Source organism: Acromyrmex echinatior, chromosome 7 (genome assembly GCF_024713525.1).
Source record: "Acromyrmex echinatior isolate Ae372 chromosome 7, ASM2471352v2, whole genome shotgun sequence".
NCBI classification, from domain to species: domain Eukaryota; kingdom Metazoa; phylum Arthropoda; class Insecta; order Hymenoptera; family Formicidae; genus Acromyrmex; species Acromyrmex echinatior.
The window spans coordinates 390,934-411,134 of NC_141858.1; the positions used below are offsets into that span (position 1 = coordinate 390,934).

The 20,201-nt window shown below is 34.9% G+C and overlaps 1 protein-coding gene and 1 pseudogene across 14 annotated transcripts in view; both read left to right on the top strand.

The window, feature by feature from the left end:
* The window catches only part of LOC105144004 (prominin-like protein), a 331,794-nt gene that overhangs the window by 145,883 nt on the left and 165,710 nt on the right, over positions 1–20,201 (top strand). The window lies entirely within an intron of this gene.
* Positions 11,313–18,930, top strand: LOC147908895 (uncharacterized; annotated as a pseudogene).

Here is a 20,201-nt window from a genome sequence, read left to right on the forward strand (position 1 = left end):
GAGACAAAAGCAAAAGAGACTTATATTTATGACTTATTTTATTTTTATTTGGAATTTCTATTAATCCTAAGAATTATACTTGCATGCTTGCAAACATGGTGGAAATAACAAGGTGTGCTATTGCGCAGGCACTTTTGTTGGCTAAAGAAAGAGCATGACTGAACTCAGCCATCTTGGGCAATTGAAATGCATATAATAAAGAAATTTGATTACATATCTGACTTCCACATGGATTCCTAAGTAAAAAAAGTGATAGAAAACGATTGAAAAAAATCCCATTGTCTTGAATATGGAATATTCATGAATTCACTAATATAAATCGTATGATAGAAAATGTATACAGCGTTGTAGGAATTTTTTGATAAGATCTTTATCGTTTCTTATAAACAGATCCCTTATAAACAGATTTAATTTGTTAATTACTTTAAAATTCCATCAATTAACGCGAAACTAATTTGATCCATCAGTTCTAAATTGAATTCGTGATAATCGTGCTAAATTTCAGCCCGATGTGACTAATATTTCCATTTGGAAAAATCATTTTCCAAATTCGGCACGTATTACCGAGAAATTCGAGCTTCCCCTTCTTCCTGACTTGGTGGCGAGCGCTTATGTAAACTGACCAATATAAACAGGACGAAAATCGAGCTCGGTGGGCAGTCAGTCATTCTTTATCGCATCATTCTGATCGATGGATCAGACCGAAACATTGGTGAATATCTTTCAATATTCGCAATATATATACAAAGAAAAGAAGAAAGTACATGCATGTGTTAATTTTTTTCAAGCTTCCTCTTTCCTATTCAAGCTTCGCAACTCTTGGGCTGATCGCGCTTGTAGGAGCTGCTCAGCCTTTTCCCCTTTTCCCCTTTTCCTAGGCTGACCGCGCTCGTAGTAGCTGCTCAGCTCACCCCCCTTTTCTACGGACTAACCACGCTTGCAGGAGCTGGTTAGTCTGTCCTTTCTCGGAATTGACCGCGCTCGTTGGAGATGTTCAATTCTTTCCTTCATTACTATCTGTTCTTCTGCAATTTATTTCCAATTCTGTTTCTTTAATGCAATTATTCAATTAATCGCGACGGTAATGTAATAAAAACACTTTCTGTAGAATGACTAAAAGAGGAAACCGCGCAGGGAGACGGGTTCAGGCTTTACGTATTTATCAAGGGCTGAAGGCAATTAGGGACTTCAACCCGTCGATCTTTCCGTCAGACTCGCCCGCTCCCGCGGCCCTGGTCGATTTCGAGTGCTCCTAAACGGAGTGCGTCGAGTCACCGCACGCGGCTAGGAAATCTCGTGCGCCGTTGACCATCGAACAGCGGAACGCCAAACCGGCATAGCCGCTCTATGCTGGCACGTGTCCCATGGCTGTTGCTAAACAGGTCCCGAATGCTCGCGGGCCGTGCCGCCTCCCACTGGTCGTCTCCGATGTCCCTGTACATTTCCATGTCACACGAATATTAACTGAATACCTCATAAATAAAAACATAAACACTTATCTAACGTTATATTCTATCTCGCTCAATCCTCTCCCCTTATCCCTTCCCGAAGAGTGAAACGGCTTGAATTGCTCGGATCCATCATTAATTTCTTTGCTAAATAGACTCTAATAAATTTGACATTTGTTACGATTATTTGCTGAAATTACCACCAAAATTCAACAAATAATTCATAAATTGCTAAATCAAATAATTCACAATATCTTATATGGATAAAGAACAATGACGAATTCCATTTCAGGAGAACAGTAACTATCAATTTAAAATTCTAAGTCAATTACAATAGATTAATTATCATAAAGGATTCCTGTAGCATGCGATACGTCGGCACTAGCAGTCTTATTGTCGCTTGACCTGAGACTAGCTCTCACTCTGATCATATCTTCCCTACTCCAATAACCACTCCGCCACTCTTTTAATCCTATATCCTGCTCGTACGCTGCGCCGGACCGTTTCTCTCTCTCCCCCCCCACTCCGCGCTCGGCAGCGATGCGACGCACAACATAACGCCAAAAATATTCAATCCGCGACTATTAGCTATTATATTATTCTTAACATGAGAATTCGTAACACTTCTGGTGACAGTGGGATAATAACGAGAACCGCTGCATCCTAACACAGTAATTCATAAACGTGAAAATATCTAGATTTGTTACAATTCCTGACGTAACAGTTCATTTACTATTGTAGGCTGTCAACAATATTCAATGTGGAATTACATGCATCGAAAGGTCGTTTATCAATACTATAATAGGAAATTTTTCATCATAAAACCTATAAATTTTTATATTGTACTAATTTATAAATGTTAATGGTTTTCAAATTATAGAAATCGAAATATTTTGTATGAGAAACAATTTACATACCATTTCCATACTGTTTTCGCACTTTTTCCACATCTCTCCGTATCTTCTTCGCACTACTTCCGCACTTCTCCCGCACTTCTTCTGTACCTCTCCTGTATTTTTTTCTGCATCATCTCTCTCTCTCTCTCTCTCTCTCTCTCTTCCTCTCTTTCTCTCTCTTCCTCTCTCCCTCTTCCCCTCCCCCCTCTCTCTTCTCTACAATATGCGAGTTGGTGAACATATAATTTTCATATGTCAGGTAGACATTAAAAATGTACAACGGTATTGATCTGTGCTAAGATGTCCGTCGATCATAGTTAACCGTTATTGGTCAGTAATTATTGATAGTTACCAATATGAACAATGAATATGCTAAAGTATCGATGTTCGAAGTATTTCTGGAAAGTCAGTGCTTTTTACTTTACTGATAAAATGTTATTATTTAAATATTATATTAATAATTTTAATTAATAATTCATTTTGTTCTGTAAATTTACTTACTATAAACTTTTACAGACATTTTTACTCTGTAAGGTCAGATAGAAATCTATAAAATACCCCCTCGTTCTTTTTGTATACGTTCAGATGGGATTTTTAAATCGTTAAAGAACGATCATATTTTATAAAGTTTTATTTTATAAAGTTCCTTTTATACATTATAAAACTCAATGACTAAATTGTAGATCGAGAACGATTCATTTTGTATAATGAATTTATGAGAAATTCCTATAGATATGTTCATTTTTGAAAATTAGATAGAAACCTGTAAAATTTTATCCTTATATTTCATATTACATTCATATACGTTCAGGTAAGTTTTCCAGTTCGCTAATAAACAATAGAATCTTATTTAGACTTAGTTTTGCACACCGCCGCTAAAAGCTCATGGAATAAATTTCAGATTAATAACGATTTTATTTTTATCACACGATTGATTGTTACTCGTATTTGTTAAGTAAGCGATAGAAACGAATGCCAATTCGTTATTTTACTATTCTTTTAGATACACATATTGAATACGGTAGAAAGAGAAGAGTTTCTATCATTAGTTTCCAACAGAATAAAATATTATAGCAACCGATAAATAGGATTTATATTTGATACTTGAAAGAGCAACGATACAACTTATAGAAAATGATATAAATTTTTCAATCGTTCTCTATCAACTTTTTTTACCAGGGATAGTATCTTTATTAATATCTTTATATTTTAATTTCTACTTATTGTAATATAACGTGTTGCGCTTTGAATTGTGACATCTGCGAAGGCAGAGGTTAATTACTTGGTTAAACAACGAAGAGATTTTATGGAATTTACTATTTCCAACATTTGTAGACTTGAATATTGTATAGACTTGAATATTGAGTGATTTGAAAATTATATGGCATTGTTGATAATGATTTAAAGTAAACCGTTCAAGAATTTTGTATAAACACGTAATGTAAAAAATATTGTGAATATATGTATTGCGCTCGAAGTGCCGCGCTGTGTTAATGTTCTCGTTGCTCGCTTATCAATATCTTATTATTGTTATTTATTTTTCATCAGCCCTATTAAATATATTTTATTAAGGGAAGATTCATGCAAAGAAAGTGAAATGATAACTACTACATAAATATTACAATATATGTGTATACATATATGTTTATAGTAGTAGTAATTTTATTGATTCCTCTCAGGGATACAACTCCAACACTTTTACATACAATTTTATCTCTATTCTTACAACTAATCTTAAACCTAATTTACCATTACTCTTAATCTAATTCCGAACACACACACACACACACACACACGCACGTGCGCGCGCGCACGCGCACATGCGCACGCACGCACGCACGCACGCACGCACGCACGCATGCACGCACGCACGCACGCACGCACGCACACACACACACACACTCACACACACACACCCGGACATCCGCTTCCGTCGCAAGTGCGATTCTTACTATATATGCTCTTTACATATGTTATAACTTTTCCAAATGATCTGGCAGTACTCATTCTCCCTCACTTTCTCTCCTTCCCTCCCTCCCCCCTCCTCTCTCTCTCCTCCTCACTCTCACTTTCCTCTTTCTCATCTCTTCCTCCTTCCTATATCTTCCTAACATTCTAATCCATTCTTCTTCTCTTCCTTCTCCCCCTAATACCTTTTCTATCATCTCCTGCTCTTCCGCTCCTCATCTTCCATACATACTCCCATGTCTCCCTTTCATATCCACACACTCTACATTTTCTATCCTTCTCTTTCCACCAATACATTCCCTCCCTCATCCTATCCCCTATACTTAGCCATTCTCTTTCATCTATTTTCTACCCAGTCTTTTTTCAGATATCCTGGAATTCCTTCCTCTTTCACTCTTCCATATCATCTATTAAATCTTGAACTTCTAATTTTTTTCCATCTTTCTTTGCCTCTTCTTTTGTCCACTTTCTCTAATTCCATAAATTCTTCTTCCCTCTCCAATTCGCTCATTTTCCTTGCATCTTTCCTTCTTTTCTCTAAAAAATTCCCACCTTTCCTTCTCTCATCTTTATAACTTCCCCCCCCCTCCATCCTTTCTCTCATATCTTTCCAACATTCTTTAGCTAATTCACTTCCTTTCTCTTCTTTTATCCTCTCTTTGAAATTCCATGCTCTTCTTCCAGTCTTGATCCTCAGTTTATCCCTCTGTAACTCCTCCCTCACCAAGTATCCCGATGTTCCATACTCTACTCTTAGTAGAGTACTACCTACCTTATATATCTTTCTTGCATTTTCTCTATCCTCTCTTTTTCTTCATCCCCAAACTTCTGCCCCATATTCCATCACTGTCCATACCAACGCATCGAACAACTATTTCCTTTTTCCTCAGTCTTCTCCAAATCTCCTTTTCCCTATTCCTCATAGCTACCCCATTATCATTACCCCTCTCCTGACTCTTTCCTTTACTTGCGCTTCCTGTTCTCCATTTTTTTGAAATACATATTCCAAGCATTTATATTCTTTCATCTCTTCTATTATTTTGTTCCCATCTCCAGCTTAATTTCTTTCGTCTTCCTCCGTCCTTGCTGAACCTCAAGATCTTTGATTTTTCTACATTTACCACCAATCCTTTCATTCTTACATAATTCTCCAATCTCTATTATCTTCCATTTCCGCTATTATTACTATGTCACCTATAGGCTAATGAGTACACTTTTCCTTCCCTTAATCTTATTCCTCCCCATTCTCCCTTTCTCAAGTATTTCTCCAAATCCACTATCAACATATTAAACAATCTTGGACTCATAAGACATCTCTACCTGACTCCCTTACTCGTCCAGAGTACCTCAGTACTTAACTTTCTCTCCAATCTAACTCTACTTTTTGTTTCTCTAAATAAATCTTCACATCTTCTCTAACCCCTCTCTTACCCCTCTCCCTTTTAAACTCTTCACTAACATCTCTCTATCTACCACCGAATCAAATGCTGCCTTCATATCTACAAAGAATGCTATCAGCTTTCCTGAATCTCTACTTAGCTGTCTATTAATTATCTATTAGATAATTCATGATGTAGACATTATCCATTGTTCTCATACCCCTTTTGAAGTCTGCTTGGTACCACCTTTCCTTCTTTCATCTTCTTCTTCAACCTTTTCCCTATAATCATACACTTTATATAACGTTGATGTTAATGTTATCTCTCTATAATGTTATGTCTCTCTATAATCCTCCATCTCTTTTCCTCTCCTCTCTTCTTTATGAACTATTATTCTCTCCTTTCATTCTTTAATGCACTCCTCCTCTCTCCATACTTTATTACACATCTTCAATGCCCAGTCCTCTATCTTTTCTCCTCCATATCTTTATATCTCTCCTGGCATTTCGTCTATCCCTTCCACCTTTGCATCCTTCAATTTCCTTATTGCCATGTTTATCTTCTCCTTCGTTATATTTGGCTCTCCGTTTTTTCTTTATCCCCTCTCCTTATCCCTCTTTTTACTCTTCCCTCCACCCCTCCTAACATATCCTTGAAGTATTCTAATCACTCTTCCATTTATATTCCTTCTTTTATCCCTTTTCTCTTTTTTCTCTCCCTATTAACCACCTTCCATACCTTCGCTTCCATCCTCGCCCCTTTGTTATCTCCGCTCATCTTTCATTCTCTTCTTTTTTTTTCTATCACATAACCTGCCATATTCCCTTTTCAATTATCTATACCTTATTCCTTCTCTTCCCTCCCTTTACTTTTCAAATTCCAACCCCTCCTTATCTCCCCCTTTTTTCCTTTTTATCTTTCCTTTAAAATTGCTTGAATCCTTTCCCTTACTTGTTTCCATTGCTCTTCCTTCTTTCTCTCTTTCTCCATGTATTACCTCTTCTACTGTATGTCTAAATTCTTTTCTCTCTTGTTCCGACCATATCCATCTTTTCCCTTTTTTACTGGCTTCCTTCCTATCCTCCTCTCCAAATCCTCTTTCCTTAATCTCTACCACTATCGGAAAATGAGTCCAAGTCCACTCTACTTTCTACCTCCATCCTCTCTATTTTTTCCCAGACTTCTTCGTCTCCTATTATATAGTCTATTACTGTCTTTCCTCTTGTCTCCATGTATGTCCAATTCCCTTTCTCATCTCCCTTACTTCCATTAAAAATAAACCATCCTATTTCCTCCAACCTATCTACCAACCATCTTTCCTCCTTATTGACTTTCCCGTCTTTTGATTTCCTGCCCCCTAATTCTTCGCCTTCATCCTCTCTTTTCTGTCTTCCCCCTAATTTTCCCGTCCTTATATTAACCCCCCCCTCCTATTATTGTTCTTATTTCTTCCTTCCTGTTTTTCATCCATCCTCTCACTCTCCCCTATTTTTCCTTCTCAGATCTCTGTTTACATATATTCCCATTATCCTCCATCTATCTTTTCCGATCTTTATTTTTTTATCCAGAACTCCTTTCATTTTGCTTTCCTCTCCCCCTTATATTTTAATCTCTTTCCTTATCCCTATTATCAATATCCCCATTGCTCTTTCCTTATTATTCCTTTTCCTTGCCCATTGCGTTTCTCAAATATATCTTCTCGGCAACCTTTCCTTAATTTTCTCTCATCCCTTCTTCTCTATCCATGTCTCCACCATAACTACAATATCTCAATCTGTTAACTCCATCCAAAAATTCCTATCCTTATTCACCAATCCTGCTACGTTCCAAAACGCTACTTTGCAGATATCTCTCCCTATCCTTCCACTTCTCTCTTCCTCGTCCCAGACCCACCATTTCATCATTTATCCTTAGCTTCTTATATTCTACTCATACCCTCTCTCCTTTCCCTTCCTCCTTCTTCGCTATACCCCTAATTTTCTCCATCAATCTTCTCTCTTTCCATGTTAGATCGTCCACTATCCAAACCTTCTCCCCTTTTACAGCCTTTTTTCTTTACATTACTTTTTTTGTCCTCCTCTGATCCTAATTTAATCATCATCATTTCACCTCCCTTTTTCCTATTTCTGACCTTTCTCATCTCCTCAATCTTTATCTCTGCCGCTATCCTCTTTATTAACCCTTCTATTTCGCATTCTATTTTCTCTTCTTTCATCCTGAATCCCTTTAGTATAATATTTCTCTTGCTTTCCTACCTCTCCTTTAATTCCCACGCTCCATTGCTCTTACTCTTCCTTCCATTCCCTTCTCTCCCCTCCCATTCCCTCCCTCTTCCCTCCCTAACCCTGTATCCCTCCCTCTCTCCTCCAGTATCTTTACTCTTTCCTCTATCGCCTCTATTTCTCTCCCCACCTATCTCTTCCCTCTCCCATTTTTTCTCCAATATCTTAATTCTTTTTCCCATTTTCTCATACTCCCTTCTCCACTCTTCCTCTCTCTCCCTTATATCTTTTAGTTCCTTCTTAATCTCCCCCAGATTATCTTCTATCCTATTCCACCTCTCCTTCATTTCCTCCATCCATCTTTTTAATATATCCGAAATGTGCCCCTCTTCTCCCGCTGCATTCTTTATAGGCGCTCTCCCTCTTTCTACTTTTCCTAAATATTTACTTCTTTCCTACTTCCCTCCCCTCTTCCTCTTCTCTTCCCCATCTCTCTTTCTTTTATCCTCCCCTTCCCTATCTCTCTCTATTTCCTCTCATACTTTCTTTCTTGTTACCACTTCTCCAATCGCTCTCACTGGATGCCATGATTATATGATTAAGTAAAGTTGCAAGACAAATTTTTGATGTATTTAATATTACAGGATGACCTGTAAATACAGCGAACCTTGAAAAAACCAGGAAAAAACTGGGAATAGAAAAAAGGGAATTTATTTTGAAAATCGGGAATTTCACTGTCCGTCAATGATTCGAAGAGTCCTACAGTAGCTCTAACTTATCAGTCTGATGTATTGATCACAAGATAATTTGATAATTTGATGTAGAAAACTTCCGTTATTATAATAATTTTCTCGATCCTAGTAGATAAATCAAATCGACAAGTCAGGGCTACTGCAATAGCCTTCGAATGAGAATATTATCGATGAGCAGTGTACCGACACTTTCCGTTCGCCGCTGCCTAATCGTTTGGCGCGCCGCGTTTCATTTGTTAAAATAAAATGATGACAAATTCAGGTATTCTATCAGATATCTCTGCTTCTACAATCAATCATCCGAAAAATTTGGAACTCTTCTTAGATTGACGTGAGTGATTTTGTGATTTATAGTGCAACAGTCGAAATGAAAAATACAGAGTGAATTTTCTGCGTCATGTATACAAGTCTTATTCTTAATAATTATTATCTGTGATTTTTCAGTAAAGAATCATGCTTAAGCCAAGCACTATAAATTATCAACCATCCTATGAGCTTATTTACCCATGGATTGGTCCGGATCCTAAAATTAGTACAATGCATTATGCATTAGGTGCAAAACTATAATATAATTAATATTAGTTTGATGGGAAAAAGTGCTCTTCAAAATCATGTGAAATTTTAAAAGCATAAAAGTATCGTTGTAAATTGAAAAAAAAAAACATCCCGATGGAAATGTATGTACGATGTAAAGAGAGTGAAAAAAGTACAAACAGCTTCTCCAGTTTCATAATTGCAGAATTAATACCCAAATTATTATTTATTTTTATTATATTTTATATAACAAATATATAACAAACTGTGCATTTATTGAAAATATTTTGCGTTTGCAAATAGTCACTATCATGACGGATTTAGAACGCGTACGTATGAATTTCTACATACTAAATTTTTTAAAAATAAAATCGACTAATTTAATTTAGTATTTTTAAATTTGATTCTAAAAATTTACGTTATTGAAGTGTGTAACTACACATAATGACGTGATATGTACACTTTTAAGATGCAAAGAAATAAGTAATCATCCGTGTAGAAAAAGAAGTATATATTGCAAAAGATAAGATTGTTAAATATATTGTCATATTTTTTTAATCGATTTTTTAATTCTAGAAATTTATGCACTTTTCCTCTTAAGTCCTCTGTTTACGTTCGATTGAATATTCAGATAGATAGATGTGATATTTTCGAGATCTACGACATCAAAGGTTTTTTATTAGATTCAAACAAGGAAACCCAGATAACTTAAAACCTATACTATTAGGTATTAAAGGTTTAATCTACTGAGCCTCAAAAAAGAAAAGTGGTTCGTGTCTTTCTTATTTCTGAAAGACTCTAAATCAGAATGAATCAGAAGCATAAAACACCAAGAAAAATATTATTCTCTCATACAATCATCAAAAATCGATTTAGTTCTTGAAAATTAGTTGGATTAATATTATTTCGAATAAAAACATATATATTGATATAAAAGACCGTAGGGTAATTAGTTCCGTAAAAGTACAAATAGCTTTAAAATAAATTTAAAAAATCTTCAGAAATAAAATTTAATAACTATTCAATTTTTTTTAATATTAGCTATCGCTATATTTAATAGCGTTTTTTTATTCAGGCAAATAATAACAAAAAATATATTTCAGGATAATAAATATTATATATTTAATTAATAGTATGTTAAATTTATTGGCTGAATAATTTTTTTATTTTAATCCATGCTCAACATCACGGGTAATATATGAATAAATACACAAGAATATGTATTAAAAAATTTTTTACGTTATTTAAGAGCGGTTCAATAAATTAAAAAAAATAGGATACATTACAACATTATTTTCACGAAAAAAAGTAAACTCTCAAAAGTTGTTAAAATTTTTAGACTCTAAAGTAAAATGGTCACATAAATAATATCATACATTTTAAATTATACTTATATATATTATATATTCCACAATAATATGCTGTGCTACATTTTTAAATACAGTAATATATGTTCATATCGTTGTAAAACTCAGAATCATAAGTAAATTTTTAATAAAAAGCTTTGATTGAAAATTTGATAAAGCGATAATTTATCATAAGTATTCTAATATTTCAGGAGGATTTCATGGCACAGATCGTTCCATTAATGAAACCGTAGAAAATGATGCCGGAATTACAGAAACTTCTACTTCAATAAGCAGTACAGAAAAAAATCTCTAATCATTTCTTCTCTCGAATGATGTGTCAAAAGCTGAGATTCTGGTGCCTTTGTACTTTTATGAGCCATTTATCTATTCAAACTTCTGTTGCGTGCGTCAAAAGCCTTTCCATTATGTTTTCAAATAGTTAAATTGCTAAGAAGATGCAACTAGGAAGAACAAAAATTTCCTATACTATTGTTTACGGTATCGCTCCACATTTTTATTGTGAGTTGGTTAACTTAATCCAAGAATGTAGTAACGTCGTACTTGAATTTGATGAAAGTCTGAATACTATTTCTCCAAAAGAAAGCCCAAATGGACATGAGATTTTGGTACCCAAATGATTCAATCGTGACACCATATATATTTACGATATTTTGATTCTGTTTTTCTTCAGCACACGTGTGCTATCGATTTGTATAAAGCTTTGAGTCTTTTGGATCGCAGAATCTTTGTAAAATTTTACAATTATGGATGAGCCAAATGTAAATTTGAAAGTTTTAAATGATTTAAATAAGGAACTTGCAGAATCCTTCGTCGGTATGGCGCTCTTGAATATTGGGAGCTGCGGACTATAAGTTATTCATGGAGCGTTCAAAATTGAAATGAAAAAATTCAAGTGGAAAATTGTGTCCTTCTTGAGAGCTATATATTATCTATTCAAAGATTCACCAACACGAAGAGCTCAATACATAATAAATATACAAAGTCCAATATTTTTCCAAAAAAATTCTATGCCATTAGATGGGTAGAGAACGTTGCCGTATCCGAAAGAGCTTGAAGTTGTTTCTTATTTAATAACGTACGTCAAAACAAAAAAAGAAAAACTGCTTCAAAGTTTCAAGATTGTTTCCGACAAGCGATAAACTTATCCAAAGCTTACTTTTTTCAGCGCAACAGCATCTTTGTTTGAATCATTTTTGCATGAATTTCAGGCAGATGTATACGTACCTATGGCATTTTTGTACGACGAATTACATTCTTATTTACTCTTTGATGCAGCTGGTAGTAAAAAATGAAATACTATACAGTACCTCTTACCTTAAATAGATTTATTATATAATATAAGAATAATCTGATATCCGCAAAACAATTCGAAATAGACTTCGCGACGAAAGAAAACGCTGAAGAAAGTGAAGGATATTTCAGAGTTACAAATTCTCAAACTGAAAGACGATATGCGTATTATAGAGATTATTGATATATTATATATAAGAGATATATATAAAACTTCGTGAACGTTCATTAAAGTACAAGTTTATACAATTTGCCATTACATGCTTGAACCCTATGTATAGCTTTAGATTCGAAAATAACTTTTAAAAGATTAACATCGTGTCTTGAAATTCTTGTTTCCGAAAAATGTCTGGCGTCAAAGCGGATCGTGTAAAACAAGAATAATCCTTGCGGCGAGCCACAGGAAATTTTGAAATCTTTCAAAAAAACTAAAAACCATCTAGATAAAATGTAGATGGATGCAGTAAAATTATTGACGAAACCATGTGATAATTTTGTAGATTTTGCTAAATTAATTTTGATTTTATCTGATAAAAATGCCATTGAACGCTATTTCTCCGTGAGTGCCTTGTTGAAAATCAACTTGACAAAAGTCTCATTGTTCAACGACGTATCTATGATACCGTTAAAAATGTAGGAGATAATGAGGAGATAATATAAAAGTTGATAAAAATCTATTACATTCTATGCGCAATGCGTATTCGCATTATAAAGAGTTTTTGACAAAACACCCTGAGGCGGAGAAACAGTTGATGGAGACATTAAGAAAACGTAAAACTCTATTAGAAATAAAAGAGTTAGAGACCAAAAAAGTCAAACATCTAACTGAAGTATCAAAGATAACGGCAGAGATAGATAAGTCAATGCGGATTAAAAAAAAATAAAATTTTTATTTTTATTATATTTTGTTTGCTTCAGATTTATATATGTATGTTTAAGTTTATATATGTGTATATATGTATTATATATATATGTGTGTGTGGGTGTGTATGTATATATATATATATATATATATATGTACATATATAATATTAATCAAAAGTTTTATTTAATTTTACTGATTTTATTTCACGGATATTTTGAAGAATATTCGTTCTTGCATTTCACTTTTGTGATAAACAATCTATTGTTGTTTAGACATAGATTCCGTGCAATATTACGTTTACTGTTGTTCTGAATATGAATATTTGTTAGATTTTAATTTAATTGATGTGTTAAGTTGTCGAAAAAGACTTTAAAATTTGTACGCAATATTTCATTTATCAATAAAAAAATTTATTAAAGCACTCGTATTTCATTATTTTTTACTACAATTTAAATAATGGAACTTTACTTTACGAGACTGATCATTAGTATGTATAATGTGGGTAATTTTTTTAATATTAAGAACTTTAAAAATCGTTATTTTTAAATCTGGAAAACTAGGAAAAAACCAGAAATTTAAAAATTAGGTGTACAAATAAGTTTCCGCCGTTTGACAAAAGACGGCGCCACTAGCAAGCTATGGTTTGTAAAATTGTCTGATGTAAAATATTATATCGTAAGGTTGGACATCTGTCAACAACATAATCTTGAAATACTAGCGATTTTGTATCAGCATCATATATTTGTTTTTGTGCGAAAATGCCGAGTTTTGAGCCGAATAAGCAACATTTGCGGGAACTTTTGATTTACTTCTTTAATTTGAAGAAATCTGCAACTGAGGCTCATCGATTGCTTGTAGAAGCATATGGTGAGGCTGCCTTAAGTGAAAGAAGTTGTCGTGAATGGTTTCAAAAATTTAAGAACGGTGAATTTGACGTCGAAGACAAAGAACGTAGCGGAAGGCCGAAAGTGTACGAAGACGCGGAATTGGAAGCATTATTGAATGAAGATTCGTGCCAAACGCAAAAAGAACTTGCACTTACATTAGGAGCGACTCAACAAGCAATTTCACATCATTTGAAATCATTGGGAATGATTCAAAACCAAGGGAATTGGGTTCCATATGAACTGAAGCCGAGAAACGTTGAACGCCGATTTTCCATATGTGAAATGCTGCTTATCAGGCATAAACGAAAGGGTTTTTTACATCGTCACTGATGGTGAAAAATGGATCCACTACGATAAAAAAAGAAGAGGAAATAGAGATCACCTGGCCATGCTTCAACATCGACAGCCAAGCCGAATATTCATGGAAAAAAACTCATGTTGTGTATTTGGTGGGATCAGCTTGGTGTCGTGTATTATGAGTTGCTCAAACCAAACGAAACCGTTACTGGGGCTTTCTACCGAACACAATTGATGAGATTGAGTCGAGCACTCACGGAAAAACGCGTCCACTACTACTCCAGGTATGACAAAATTATTCTCCTGCATGATAATGCTCGATCACATGTTGCGGCGCCGGTCAAAACCTACATGGAAACACTCAATTGGGAAGTTCTACCCCACCCGCCGTATTCACCAGACATTGCCCCTTCCGATTACTATCTATTTCGATCGATGGCGCATGGCCTGTCTGAGCAGCACTTCACATCATATGAAGATATCAAAAATTGGATCGATAATTGGATAGCCTCAAAAAATGAAGCGTTCTTCCAACGCGGTATCCGTATGTTACCAGAAAGATGGGAAAAAGTAGTGGCTAGCGATGGACAATACTTTCAATAAAACATTATGTATCGTTCTTTCACAATAAATACTTAATTTTTTATTATATTAAAAACAGCGGAAACTTATTTGTACCTAATAGATCGCTGGCCTGTATTATGATAAGAATTTTTAATTCATCTATGAGAAAATTCTTTATTTTGTACCTCAAATATAAATTACATTTATTTTATAATGACAGATAATAATAAAATAATAATTTACATAAGGCCGTATAAAAAAATGTAAAATTATTAAATACTTTATCTCGCGCGTAGAATGAATTATACATATTAATATCACATATAAATATCATGGAATGAATTTTTCCTACAAAAGTTCTCTTTAGAGATTTAATTATCGCGTATTAATTCAATATTGCATATTATTGTCATAAATTAAGACATTCTTGGAACGCTTACTATCTTTGGATAATTCTTCATAAAAAGCTAAGTTGGATGCTATTTCTCCTTCTTATCTCCCTTCTTTATGTTTCTTTTCATGTTTTTGCTCTCTTCAGGCTTGCTTATCCCTCTACCTATTGCTTATTCTCAACCCCACGCATGTGCTTTATTCCCTATGTTTCCTCTCTACACTAATGACTATTCTACAATGTGCTTCTTGTTTTCTGTTTCTTGCTGTTTGTCTCCTGTCTTATTGACCAAAAAAGTAAGAGACAAACAGAGACAAACAGCAAGAAACAGAAAACAAAAAAAGAGAATTAGCCTTATGCTCTTTCTAACCTTCCACTCGGCCCTCCCCCCTCTCTCTCTCCTCCTCTCTCTCCTCCGCTTCCCCCCTCTCCTACTCATACCCTCGCTCCCACCCTACTCCCTCTCCCCACCCCCTCTTCTCTTCCCCCTTTCCCTCTTCCGTCCCTTCATCCCACCCTCCCCTTACCCCCTCCCCTATCTCCATCTTCCCTCTCTCTGACACTCATGCCTCCCTCCAATCATTCCACCTCTACTCTGTCATCCGCTCCTCCACATCCATACTCCACTCTCTCATCATTCTCTCCTCACTTGTTTTCTGCCTCACAAAATGTCAATCGTCTCTCACACGTCACACTCACTCGCTCCAGAAATGGAAGTCCTACATACACAGTGCGACAAATATGTTCCCGGACACAAACCACATCTCAGCAACCAGTGGCGACATCTGTGCGTTCAAACATACATTTTAAAGGTTGAACATTTTGCTATCATCTGTCAAAATTTCATTCATTTTGGTTGACATATAACGAAGATATGACAGTTCATGTTAAACAAGATTTTGGTCGAGGTAGAAATTTTAATATGGAACAAAGAGCAGTGATCAAATTTAACGCAAAACTTGGTAAAAGTGCATCAGAAACATTCCGATCGATGCAACAAGTTTACGGCAGTCAATGTCTAAGTCGTACAGCTGTTTTTGAGTGGCATAAGCGTTTTTTGGAAGGCAGAGAGACCCTTGAAGATGACAAAAAATCAGGACGGCCAATTTTGGTTCACCCGAAATGATCGAAAAAGTACGTGATTTTGTTGCAAACGATCGCAATGCATCACTAAAAATGATGGAGGAGGCTTTAAATATCAGTAGAGAAACGATTCGAACCATATTACATGAAGATTTGGGTAAAACGAAGGTTTGTGCGAAGTTTGTTCCACACACATTAAGAAGCGATCAAAAATCAGCGAGAATCAATTATTCCAGAGACATCATTGCAGCCGCAGAAAATAATCCAAATTTCCTAAAATCAATTGTTACGGGTGATGAAACATGGTGCTTTCAATGATCTAGAAACTAAGCGTCAAAGTGCGGAATGGAAGTCAAAAAATTCACCACAAGCAAAAAAAGTACGAAAAGTTCCATCAAAAATCAAGATAATGCTCATCACATTCTTTGATAGCAAAGGTATTATCCACAAAGAGTTTGTTCCAACTGGCCAAACAATTACTGGTGCATATTATCTCGAAGTTTTAAAGCGATTGATGGACAGAATTCATCATATTCGCCCCGAATATCGTGATCCAGAAAATTGGTCTTTATTACATGATAATGCACCGAGTCACACTTCATTGATTGTTCGTCAATATTTGACTCGAAATCGTGTCTCTGTGTTAAACCATCCACCGTATTCACTTGATTTGGCCCTCTGCGACTTCTCATTATTCCCAAAATTGAAATTGAAATTGAAAGGACGCTTTTTTGATGACATTCCGACCATCCAATCAGCTTCTTCACAGATACTAGAGGCAATTCCGCAAACTGAGCTAGAACATGCATTTGAATCACTATTGAATCGCTGTAACAAGTGTATTGAAGCCAGAGGAGAATATTTTGAATAATAAAACCAAAATATATGCATATTGTTGTTTCAATTATGATTTTCAGGCCCTATCCGGGAACATATTTGTCGCACTGTGTATATCATGACTATGATATTGTATATCATGCTCCTATTATCTGTGGCAAGATGGCGGATCTCAGTTACTCTGCAGAACATGACGAAAATGAATCCGAGAAACGAGCACATCTTATTATTTCCACCATGCTTGCGATAGCTGAACCCATGTGGCGGGAAGACTGGACGGTAGCGTTAGAGAGGGTAACATTGGTCTAGTTTGCACCCTATATTTAGGCTGCTACCTATACTCTAAATCTAATCTAAACACGACAGAACGTAATGGTGTAAATAGCTAAGTAAGTAACCTTGCTTAAGTGAGGGATCTTTTTCAAGATCCCTGGCCTCTCTTAGGCCTAATCAGCTTTAACGCATATAAACACAGGTAGTTGGCCTAAAGGCATAAAGTATAAAGAAATACAATGAATATATAGAATATAAAGAAATACTGGCAGATGGTATTCACGTGAGACTAAATGCTACCTTAGGCTACATTAGGCCCAAAAATGTTATATATCTAAATGGGATAAACGCTCTGTTCGAGACCTCTTTTAAGTTAGGGTATAGGTCAGGGTACAAGTCATTGAGTGTAAACTAAGCCATTGAGAGGGGTCTGCTTACCGTTGAAATCTTGATGGGGACACGATCACGTGACCATTTGGAAGGCTCTGATTTAGAGAGTGACATGGGTGTCCGTTGCGAAGGAGAGAGTTTTACGTTATGATTATTTGCCATGTTAAGGACAGATTTTTATAAAAACACTCTTTGAGTTTGTAGTAGTACTCAAATATAGCTATCATTCGTACCCATATATGTAATACTACTATATCGTTAACGCAGCTCTCGAGTTGGCGAAAACACCACGGTGCAGACGATACTTATCTCTCTTAGATAGTGTACTCGTTACAATACGCATACGCGTGTCCATAACCAATTTTATTCTATCATTCACACTGATCTTCACGCGTTTGTTGCATAGGGTATATGATCGCTCGCATGTCCAATAGCATTAAATGCGATTTTGCTAGATATGCAAGAGAAAAAATACATCTGATAATAAGATTGTTACCACACTCGAGTACTGTGGATGTGAGAGATCCGATATTCTCTACCTCGCTCTTTGCACACATCCCTCTCCCCTTTCCCAAAAAGAGGCTGTGTTAGCAATATAGGAGTATAACATATAGTATATGTTTGTACTTAATGTATGATATTTCGTTAACCCTAGGGAAAGTCTTACATACGTAAATACATAATTTACATCTACGTTATGTAATAGTTATATTTACTATTACATAACATATTATTACATAAGGTTTGTTGGATTCAATGGTAAGAGAATATAATAATTTGTTAATTGATATTTGCAATATATACAAGGTGTTTCATTTTAAGTGATATAGTCGATTATCTCGTGAATCGATGATTTTATTGAAAAAATTTTTCGAACGAAAGTTGCATAGCTTGAAGGGGGACACATGATGGAAATGTGGACTTGAGTAACCTTGTCAAAATCAGGTCAAGATCATTAATGTTTTTTTTAAATGGAAACCTCTATTTTTTAATTACGTATTCTTGTAGCTTATATTAAGAGCTTTCCAAAAAATTATAATAAAGTTACTTTTCGTTAAGTACTTGTTAAGTTATAACGCAAGACCGATCACTGATCCAGCTGATTAAGACAAGGTCGGGACTGATCCGGCCAACTAAGGCAAGATCAATTCGAATATGTCTTTAGCCATTGATGTTCAAATAGAGCTCTATTTTCTTACAGACATAGCTTTAACGTTTCTCAAAATTTTTTATTGTTTTTTATTGGAATTAAAATATTTTGGAGGAATGCTACGACAAACATTAGTCGATTTTTTATGTCTCCTGCAGATGTCGGCGGAATTTTGTAAACAATATTTTTTACGTAGCCCTACAAAAAAAATTATACAAACTTAAGTCAGGAGATCGTGGAGGCTATCGAATATATTCATATCTCCCTATCCATCTTTCATGGAAGATGTCATTGAGATTTTCCGTCACAATAGCTATACGGAAAAAAAAGGAAAGTTGAATCGTTTAATTGAGAAGAATTGGACTCAATTTCGTGCGCGTGAGCGTATGTCAAGCAATGTGGATAGATTGCGGAGACACGCGCGCGTAAGAATCTCACTCACACGCGCATGCGTACATGGATAACGCCGGCGATACTGTAACTTTTAAGCTCCATAACGTACTCAATGAAATGTAACTTTATTATAGTGTTTTGGAAAGCTCTCAAAATAAGCTACAAGAATATGTAATAAAAAAATAGGGGTTTCCATTTAAAAAAACATTAATGGAGACTTTGACCTGATTTTGATAAGATCAAGTCCACATTTCCATCATGTGTTCCCCTTCAAGCCATGCAACTTTCGTCCGAAAAATTTTTCAATAAAATCATCGCGAGATAATCGATCATATTACTTAAAATGAAACACACTGCATAGAGTAAGTTGAAAATTTTTTATCTTATTAAAGTGGAAATTCCTTAACATCAATACTCTTAATTTCTCCTTCCATATATGTATAAAAATTTTTAGTGTTTAAATAGGTTATGTTGCGTTGACATCTGTACAAACGTTCTTACTACATCATACAAGGAGAATAAGAACTACATAATAAGATTAATAGAAGCAACCGCAAAATTTAAATGCAGTTACAAGATAGTTTATAAACTATGTCAAAATAAATATCTACATATTAATAAGAACTATGGAATACGTGGAATTTCCATAACTTTTACTATGCGGGGCTAGTTAGAAATTAGAGAGGTTCTTTCCATTACATTAGAAGTGAAGCATTAAAAAGAAATAACATGGATAATACTACATTCACATAGGTGTGCATTCCTAGGCATCTGTGCAAATGTTCTCACTATATCTCAAGGAGAACAAGAAAATCAAAGTAATGTCAATTTGACGTCATATTGATCAAATTTATATCATTTTTTGGTCATGATAAAAATAACATAAATTCGGTCAATACGACGTCAAATTGACATTATTTTGATTTTCTTGTTCTTCTTCAGATAAGTGAGAATGTTTGCACAGATGCTTATGCATGCACATAATGAGATGTAGTATTATCCATGTTATTCCTGCTTCACTTTTAGAAGTTATGGAAATTCCACATATATAGTTCTTATTAAGATATTCTTAATAAGTTCTTATTAGATATTTATTTTGACATAGTTTATAAACTATCTTGCATTTAAATTTTGCGGTTGCTTCTATTAATCTTATTATGTAGTTCTTATCAACATATATTTTGTATCTTTTAAATTTTGTTTTATAAGCTG